Consider the following 10,086-nt stretch of genomic DNA (forward strand, 5'->3'; position numbering starts at 1 on the left):
TAGTTTGTAAACAATGCGCGCGCACTCTACTACGGGAAAAAGGGGTGGGGGCGATTTTCTCGATTTTCAATAAAACACATCGCCTTAAAGCACACATTCGAATTAATCGATTAAATCGATTTATCGCCCAGCCCTAGTTCAGCTCTTTGATATATTTTGGAAAGCTCACAAGTATGATATGGATAAAGTGTGCGTGAATGTTTTCATCTTTACATGACAGTAGTTGTGCATTGTTTACTTACATTTCAGGCTGGAATTATGTTTCTTCAAAGACACACAGAAATATTATCCTCAAAATCCATGTGAGTACAAAAGACATGTGATGTGTGTTCAGAGGTGTCTGTGTGGCCTGAGTAGCGAGCTCCAGCCTTAACTTGTGTTTACTAATGTTGCTTTGTTGAAATAAGAATGAATATATCTGTTGAGGCTTGGAATATTGACTGCATCATGAAACATTCATCAAAGTTTTAATAAAAAAGGATTATGTCAGAAATCTTCCAGTCATTCTTGAGAAAATCCATGTTGCGAAAACAATATCCTGTGTGCACAATAAAGTAAGCTGTTTGCATCATACAATGTGAGCAAGTGGGAGGTATCCTGCTTTTAGCACTTAACCATGCATTAAATTAGTTTAATATCGATCTGCCGCCGTAAAATAAGATAATCCTTTATTAGTCCCGCAGTGGGGAGATTTACAGGACTACAACATATGGCCGTTCTAATTTGACAACTGATATTTTGAAAGCTGCTTTGCTACATTTTCAACAAGGCAAGTGGAATGCTAATTATACATTTCACAATAAAAGCGTACAGGAGTACTGCAGATCAAGGTGCAGGAGGAGTTTGGACACAGAAAGGTGATACTAAGGTTATGGACTGTTGGTCACAGATTGATCTGACTTGTCTGGGGTTAGCAGCTTTTCTTTAGGGGTCGTTGGTGAGAGACGGAGAGTGAACCCAGATATCTGGAGCAAGAGAAACACTTTTAGTTAACTTTCCCATAAACGAGACTCTCTTGAAAAAGGGATTTTTAATCTCAATGGCACTATCCTGGATAATTAAAGGTTAAAAAATACTAGTGTAGATAATTGATACGAATCGTAGAATTTGTGTAAAAATCAATCACTTTGGGCTTAATTAAGGTCAGGTTTCATCATCTTAGCGTGGCATACAAAGACAACTCGATTGTGAAATGAGAAGCAACAAGACAAATCATTTTTCCCTCCGAATATTTATTGTAAATAGATCCTTCAGATTTTGGTGACGTGTTGAATTGTCATTGATTTTGACGAAATTAAAAAAGAACTTGTTTTCACAGCGGGTTCGCAAAAAATCAACTTCGTATTTTATATCAAAATCCAATCATCATTTCTTCCTCTAAAACAAAATATGACGTGTGCTTACATTAGTATGACAACTCATTTTAACCAATACTATGACATCCAAACATCAATCAATCTCTAACTTGAAGCAACAAGAGAGGTGTGTGTGAAGCCACAGTCTGTAGCTCTTCTTTTTAAAAGGTCCAATCAAATGTGAACGATTTGATTTAAATCCTTCTTGAGATTGTACATCGCTCAACTACTTAATTTCACTGGGCGATAAGTCACAATACAGAAGCTACAGATGCTCTAATTTCTGTTTCATTGGCTTCATGAAGTCAGAAATCATGAAGATAGAGAAACCTTAGTTGATGCATTAATTAACATATTGTCCTTCAATTTACTTTTTTATGCATAAATTCATGATAATTCATGTACACTTACCATAACGTAAAAAAACAAGAATAAGCAATACATGTGTGTGACAAAGTGGGTGAGAACACACCATTTGTCCCCATATTACACTTATCTATAAACCTGACCATGCTTGTCAATTGCTTGTTCATCATACCCACCATGTGTTCCAGAGGCTAAAGGGGGAGGCACCCAACCATTTCCTCTATTTATACACTGGATGATGGGGGGGAAGTAGAGTATGTACAGGTAGATTTGTAGGTTGGTTATGATCTGTTTTACATTGTTATTCGTGGAGAGCAAAGTGTAAACCATATACAACACTTTGATGATCTTGTGACTAAACCTTCTTTTAGGTAGGAAGACATCAGTTGTGCAAGAGACGGGTGTTTTACCACAATGATCGGAAGACTGGCTGCTTTGGTTTTTCTAAGTACAGTGTGTAAGTGCAACTTTAAACATTATTATTGTTTCTATTAAACTGTGTTGTTAAAAGACAAGTCAAAATAATAATCTGATGGTAGATACGTTTTTCCCGGTTTTTGTCTTGTTGTGTTGTCAATTTGTTTTTATTTGTTGTCTTTTCTTCAGATCTGATTCAAACTGCAGAGGTTCCTGACCAGCTCTCTTTGACTTTGGCTGAACTTGGTGGAAATGTTACCTTGAAGTGTTCAGTTTCTGAGACAGAAAGCACATTATTTTACTGGTACAAGCAGCCTCTTGGATGTATGGTCCAAACGGTTGCTACAGGAGTTTACAATCAACTAAAACTTGATCCGCAATTTACCAACTCACGTTTTAAAATCACAAAGAGGGAGAGTCAGTATTTACTTACCATCAGAAATATCAGCAAAGAGGACGAAGCGACATACTTCTGTGTCAATGGAACATCGTATTTACACAGTTTAGGTCAAGGCATCTTCTTGGCTGTTAAAGGTAAAATATATTTTACTTGCAGTGTTTGTGCCACATTTGTACGTGATATAAATTATTTAGATAATTAATTCCTTTTGATGTCTGTTTACCTGAATCATGCAGATCGTGATCAGCAGAAATCTTTATACGTGAAACAAAGTCCGGAGACTGAGTCGGTCCGGCCGGGCGACTCAGTGACTCTCCAGTGTTCACTTCTCTCCAAGAACAAAGAAAACAGAGTCCAGTGTCCAGGTGAACACAGTGTGCACTGGTTCAGATCCGGATCAGGAGAATCTCATCCAAGCATCATTTACACTCACAGTGATAAACAAGAAGAAAGAAGTTGTGTCTACAGTCTGTCCAAAACTATACAGAACTCCTCTGATACTGGGACTTACTACTGTGCTGTGGCCACATGTGGAGAGATCCTGTTTGGTGACGGAACCAAAGTGGAGACAAGTACGTTTTAAAGTATTTAATGTTGAATAGTGAATTCTTAAATACATGAATGAGGTGTTCAGTGTCTTATTTTGACATTTCTCTAATTCCAGGCTCAAAACTGGAACTAGCTGTCATTATGCTTGGAGTCCTGTTGGCATGCTGTGTGATTGTGATTGTCCTCCTTATTTTCTACATAAATCGAAGGAAAGTTTGTGAACATTGCAAAGGTAGGTTCCCCAAATCTACACGTACTTAATTCAGTGTTAACTTATGAGTATGTTCCAGAATGAAAAGACTACGCTTAATTTGTCATTTCAGTTTCTCCGTTTTGTTTATGAGCTGTTGAATAATTGTATTCTCTATCTTCTTGTCTTTTTCACCACTGTGTAGCAAGTGTCGGTAGTAATTTGTCAGTTGTAGCCTAAAGGATATAAACTGTGAGCTTCTGAATAAATGGTTGCCGCGTTAAGTCCAGAGTTATTTAAAGTAACTAAAGTAAGTAAAATGTATTCATAATAGCACCAAGATCACAAAGTGCTTCACAAGAATATATTATTAAAAATAAAACCGTAAAAACAGTCAAATAAAACAACGATAGACCCTAAAAACAAATAAAAAAGGTCAAATGTCAAGGAAAAACATTCCATAATTTCAGAGCCACTTCAAAGAAAAGGTCACCTTTTATTTTCTATCCACGTCTTCTTTAGGACAACATAGATGTGTGTTGTAAATAATAAGAAAAACTCATCACCACAACTAAATATTTTCGAAAAATAAATGTTCTGGATGCAAATGTATCGTTTTGAAAGATACTTTGTCACACTCGAAGAATCTGACTTTTACACCCTTTAAATAAACAGACACTCTCATTCAGCATACGTTTTGTAAATGTAGATCCATACTCTGAAAACTAACAAATGAACTACAGTTTCATGCTAAATCTGTGATAAAAAGGACATGATATTTTCTGAGATGAATTCAAACCGCGTAGTCCAGCAAAAGAGAAAAACTTAGGGGATAGACTAACAAATTCCTAGTGTGTAGGGTTTAGGGAGATATACTAGCAGAAATAAATACTCATACTCAACTACGTATTTACAAGTGTATAATGAGCTTCGAATGAGTTTGTCATACAGTATCTACATAGGGAGCGGGTCCTCTTCATGGAGTCTGCCAAGTTGCACCACAATTTCTCTACAGTAGCCCAGTATGGACAATCCAAACACTGGTTCTTGCAAGAAAACTTTGCACTTAAAAGGTTACCTGAAGGCCACAGTAGTTCTTCAATACGCTTGTGAAACTGTGGTAACACGAGCAGCAGAATGCGAAACTGTGGTCCCGCGAGCCAGCCGTCTAACTTCTGTTGCTCCAAAACGAACGTTTCTATGGTGAGGATGGCCTCTGAGTAAGGTGAAAGGTTTTACCACGGTTTTGCTTTCGGCAACTCACATTAGTATAGAAAAGAAAGGAGTAAGTTGAGGTGTATTCAGTCAATTAAAAGTAACACTTAAACCCCATGTAACATTTTCCAACTAGAAGAGTCGCTTGAGATTCACAGGAGTGAATGTTTAACTGTAAAGCACAGAACTGAAAATGTGAGGCGTTGTGTGGTTGATTACGCATCGATCACATTAATATATGACCAGCAGTTCCCAGTGTGTGAGCACTTTCTGAAGGCTTTGCTTTTATCAGCAGAAGCGACAAGTGCCGCCCGTAATCCTGGCCATGACACGTCGACAGTGGATCAATCAGCTGACCTGGTAAATATGTTTACAACCTTGATACTAAGCCCCAAATTCAGAGTCAGAACTGTGACACTATTCTGACTCTGGTCTCCTGGTTTCTCTTTCTGCCATTGTTTCACACTAGTTGACAGATTTATAAAAAACATATTTATTTTCTTCAACCAATGTTTTAGGTTGTCAATAAAACCTACAGTGGAATGAAACTATGAAGTATATTGTATTAATAAGCATCAACTTTCCCCCTGTAGTGTTTAGCTGTTGGTACTCAATAGTATATAATCAGATGCTGCACCATGCAGCCTGATGAGACCCTATATATTCCAGGCTTGGTTGTGATTAACTGTTCTTTGTATTACAGTCCTAGTCTACAAAAGTGTATTATTAACAGACAGTTATTATTTGCAGGACAGTGACAGAGATGCAGTTAATTATGCAGCACTGAATTTCTCCTCAAGAAAAGCGAGAGGAGTGAAGAAAAGAGAGTCTCCCAAAGAGTGTGTGTACTCTGCTGTGCGAGTAGACTACAACACACAGCACCACCTGTAGGCGGAGCAAGGCCTGCATGTGAACTGAACCCCATGCGTCTTCATAGGGTTGGACTTTGCTCAGCTTTGCATGTTTGTAACAAATGACGAGAAGTTGATATTTTCATTTTGGATTAAGTGCTTCCGATTGGTCAAACAAGGATATGAAGTGGCAGCAAATGACTCAGACTGTGTCACCTTAATAAATGTCACCCGCAGCTTTTGGGGCAAAACAGAGAGAACGGGTTATTAGTCAGCCCTTCAGAGACTTGGTTTTATGCTTCCTCACAACATCAACAACACTTTCTGAAGGTATAATCATTGTGAGCACATATTATACGGAAAACAAAGTTCCCAGCGGGAGCTAAATTAATCCACACAGCAGTAAGAGGAAAGCTGATCCTTTTATGAAGTGCTACAGGCAGATCTTCTATCAGACTCACATTCCTCTTGACACCATTGACTCAGAAGCAGATAAGAAAACCTTTTGTTGTGACTACTATCAGCCTGTAGAATACATTCAAGTAATTACTCGGTTTGCCAATGCTTTGACACAAATTGCTGCTTTTATCGTCTTCTAAGATGATTCACTGAAAAAATAATTAAAAAGATGAAATTATATTTTTAAATAAAAGGGACCTAATTCAGGTGTAAGGTTGCATAGTTGAGTTCTCTGTTGTGTAATTCTACTTTTTCAGATCTAAGTTGCATTTTCACAACTGTATCATCTGCATATAAAATGTTATTGTATGGAAATTTGGTTGTATGGTGCACTTCATTATTTTAAGGGTATAAGGGGAATAAATACATTTGCAATTATCGTACTAGTTTCCTCAAGCTGCCTTTTCTAGAAAAGTCTTGTAGATACATGAAAAAATAAATCAATCTAAATCTACTTACCGGTTGTCTTTTTTTCACCACAATGAAAGCAATGCAGATCATTCTTTCTTCCCTTTAGTGCCCCCTTCAGGCTATCCTGTACTACTGTCTGACTTATTGATTGACCAGTAGAAATGGTTGGTAAACCCCATTGAATGAGTTAAATGTGACTCTTACACATTGTGATGTATGGTGATCATATAAGAAAAGACCAAGCATGTTTTAGTCACGACGTGGTTTGCTAAAATTCTGAAAAATGTTCACAACAATTTGTCAAAGTTTGAGTGGACAAACGACAATAGAAAAAAAATCGAAATGCATAAACTTTTAATAGCGTTATTATACCTAAACACAAACGAAATATGAATGCTTCTTTATTTGTGGTCTCTGTTTGGAGACAAAAATAGCTGCATGATGACGCCACAGATTTACCTTTTGATATTCTTGTTAATGTCATTATGACTGCAGTAGCATTTCATGAACCAGCACCACGACATCTTATCACTGTCAACTAGTTTTTCATGTAAGCACAAGAACAAAACATTAATTAAAGCAAGACACATATGCACAAACAGCCTTTAACATCAGCACACACATACGGTACCAACTGATCTCAAACATTCCACTGAACATGCTAATCCAACCCAAAAGCCTTCACAGCAGCATAGATCTTCTCTCTCTCCGCTGCTTTTGCGTTCCTCGTTCCACCACTGCCTGATTCCATCGCGGTAAAGACGACAGTAGAATAAATCCATGTGTCTTCATTCCTCTGAGGAAATACATTGCAAATTATGTAAGATGACAAATACCAATAAAATACCAACAGTGTTTTTGGATAAGTTGATCTTACCTTTAAATTCCTTTTTGCAACATTTTCAAGCAGGGAAACAGCAGCTACAATATGAAAGAAACAAAAATAATATAAAGAGATAAAAATGGATACGGATGCACTACTTTGTTACAACACGAATGATTAACTATAAATACATATATGCATGTGTGTGCGATATGGAGAAGTAACTTTTATTACCTTCATTATTGCAATAATCACACTTGTTTTTCTTGGTGGCGTAAATGAGGACGGCTGCAACATTCACACTTATAGTAAAGACAGCACACAGCAGGACCAGAAATATACCGTCACCAAAGGACCACGAGCCGGTTTCTGAAACATGAAAACAAACAATGACTTTCAGTAAAACTAAATGGAAATGTAATTCCTCCAAAGAGGATTAAACTTGTTACAAGTATTTCCCTACAATCAATCTGTATGGATTATTCTTTGACTTCTGACAAAGACGAATCAACACTTAAATATGCAAATTTCCATCATAAACGAATTTACCACACGGACTTGCCAGTGGGTTGTAATTATTAACTTATGAGCAGAAAACTTTTGTTAAACCCCACAGAACTGTATTTCCTTCATCCTGTCATTAAGATAAGACGATACCAAATATGACGGTGTGTAAAATGATGCCGAAGAAATCTAGAATATTGTCATCCGATGGAATGTTGCTTCCATAAAAAGTAACATACTATATACAGTATATCATGCTGTCAAAGAGTGCATGATATTTTTCAACTTTAAAAACACTTACGGTGGCACTAAAAGGGAGACAACTGGTGAAACTAAAAAATGACAGTTACCTTCTATGTCCAGTTTTGTTCCATTTCCAAATAATATCTCGCCGCATGCGGCCACAGCACAGTAGTAAGTTCCAGCATCAGAGGAGCTGACTTTCTTAGAGAAGCGATAAACACAACTCTTCCGAGTGTCGGTTCTCTTCTCACATTCATCACGTCCATTTCCTCCAGTGTACATGATGTTTGGATACGATTTATCTGATCTGACTCCAAACCAGTGCACGCTGTATTCACCCGGACAGGACTTATTGTGAGAGTCAGAGAGGACCGAACACTGGAGAGTCACGGAGTCTCCGAGATGAACTGGATCAGATACTGTCGGCCACTGAACAACAGCAGAGTCTCTCATCCTCTGAGTGTTTCCTACAAAATACCAAAGTGGAAAATGTGAAAAGTCGTCTGTATCACCTTAATTTCATAAGCAGAGTTGGACCATCAAAATAGATGTTGAAGTTGTGAATGAACAAAGCGTTACAACGCCAAACATCCGATATTTGTGATTCTACACATTACTGACAGTTCAGAGACATGTATTACCTTTTAAAGACAAATATGTGCCACTCCACTGATCCTTACTCCAGGTAGTGACTGCACAGTGATACAGTGCCTCGTCTTCTTCGGCTGTCTTCAAAATGGTCAGAAAGCTCATGGTTTCTGTATGGTTTGCATAAAGTTGTGAGGGGTGAAACCCTTGCTCAAACGTAGGCTGTGCAGTGCCTTTCATCAGTGTTGTGATTAATGTAAGAGTATCACCAGTTCTCTGTTTGTACCACTTGACTCGTGTGTAGCTATAAAGCGAATCAGAGAAAACACATGTGAAGGTTGCAGGTTCGCCAAGTTGAACTGTGGTCACTGAGATCTCTGCATCTGTATTAAAAGACAATGGAGAGTATATATTTGAAATAATAATCTTGATTTATATGAATAATGTCTGAGAACAAACTACGTATTACATGCATATTATATACACACATTGACTTCTGAAACTACAGCTAGAAATATAAAGTTGGTTTGAGTTTGTATTACAGATCAACTGTTAAGAGAAAGGTGGCCATACTTTGCTTACTACTAATAAGTAATAAATCCCCTTGCGGGATTAATAAAGTAACTATCTAAACTTTTCCCCGACAAAACACTCATAGTAAATAGTTGGAACAGAGTAGGATAGCACTTACATCCTTGATGGAGAAGAAGCAGAGTAATGCATACAACGATCATCCTGATGTCTCTTGCTTGGACCTTCGTTGGGTTTTCTAAAGGTGATGATATAGGACGGTGGCAACGGGTTAGACCCTCACAGGAGGGAGGGTTCAAAACTATGCTTCCTGTCACCATGTTCTTATGCAACTTTAAGACTTTCGTGGTTTGTGGTCTGTTCAAATTGAGGACAGGAATGCCAAAATGTAGCACAACCATTTTTTTTCAAAACACAAAAAAACGCAGATATTTTTCAGATATTTCCCTCCTTCGTTGGTTCCTATAACGTTTCTGTAAAAAGTAAAGACGGTCGACCTGCAGACTAGATGAAAAGTCAAGGGATCACCAACATTAGGACAATAAATATCTGAAACACATTTTATGTAGTATGTGTATAGTTGTCAAAACTGCCAAATAAGACAAAAATATCAACCTCATGGTGATGCAAGAAAAAGATAGCAAGAGAAATCAGGGCGTCACTAAAGTCATTGAGGTCTCTGTCACAAGCCAACCTTTAGTCTGTTATAATAGAACTCTGGTGCGGTTAGTTTGGGCTGTTGTGATGTAGTTATCGTGCTCTGGTGCAGACCACAACAACTGGTTTAAGTCCGCTTGCTAGAGTCTTGATCATTTCCAAATGAACCCTATTGCAGTTTAATTACTGTGAGAACATAATCTGGCCAAGTTACAGGAAGTTAACCGAAACACAGGCTGCCTGCGCGGACATTTGTTTAAATGGAAACAGGTAAACTCTGATAACATGAGTGGGAGCAGACTAACTTGGACTTCTGCAGACGACCAATGGATATCTGGGCCAAAGAGAACATACAGAATATAGAAACAAATTTTTATTTGGTCTGCTATAATTTGGGCACCTTGAAACTGAAAATGGATTAAAATGAAAAAAATATACAAAAAGTATCAATTTCACTCTGAGGCGAAGGTTTGTGAAAGCCTGAAGAGTAACCCTCGAGGTTAGTTGTTGAGATACTTCAGTCTGAA

At 37.7% G+C, this 10,086-nt stretch overlaps 1 long non-coding RNA gene across 1 annotated transcript; it reads left to right on the forward strand.

Annotated features, from left to right (window-relative positions):
• Window positions 1–3,206: 3,206 nt before the first annotated feature.
• Window positions 3,207–5,325, forward strand: LOC306777736. The gene is made up of 3 exons (XR_013772004.1): window positions 3,207–3,319; window positions 4,788–4,852; window positions 5,243–5,325. It is a non-coding gene; the product is annotated as an uncharacterized lncRNA (long non-coding RNA).
• The last annotated feature ends 4,761 nt before the right edge of the window (window positions 5,326–10,086 follow it).

Source organism: Melanostigma gelatinosum (assembly GCF_949748355.1).
Source record: "Melanostigma gelatinosum genome assembly, chromosome: 5".
NCBI lineage: Eukaryota > Metazoa > Chordata > Actinopteri > Perciformes > Zoarcidae > Melanostigma > Melanostigma gelatinosum.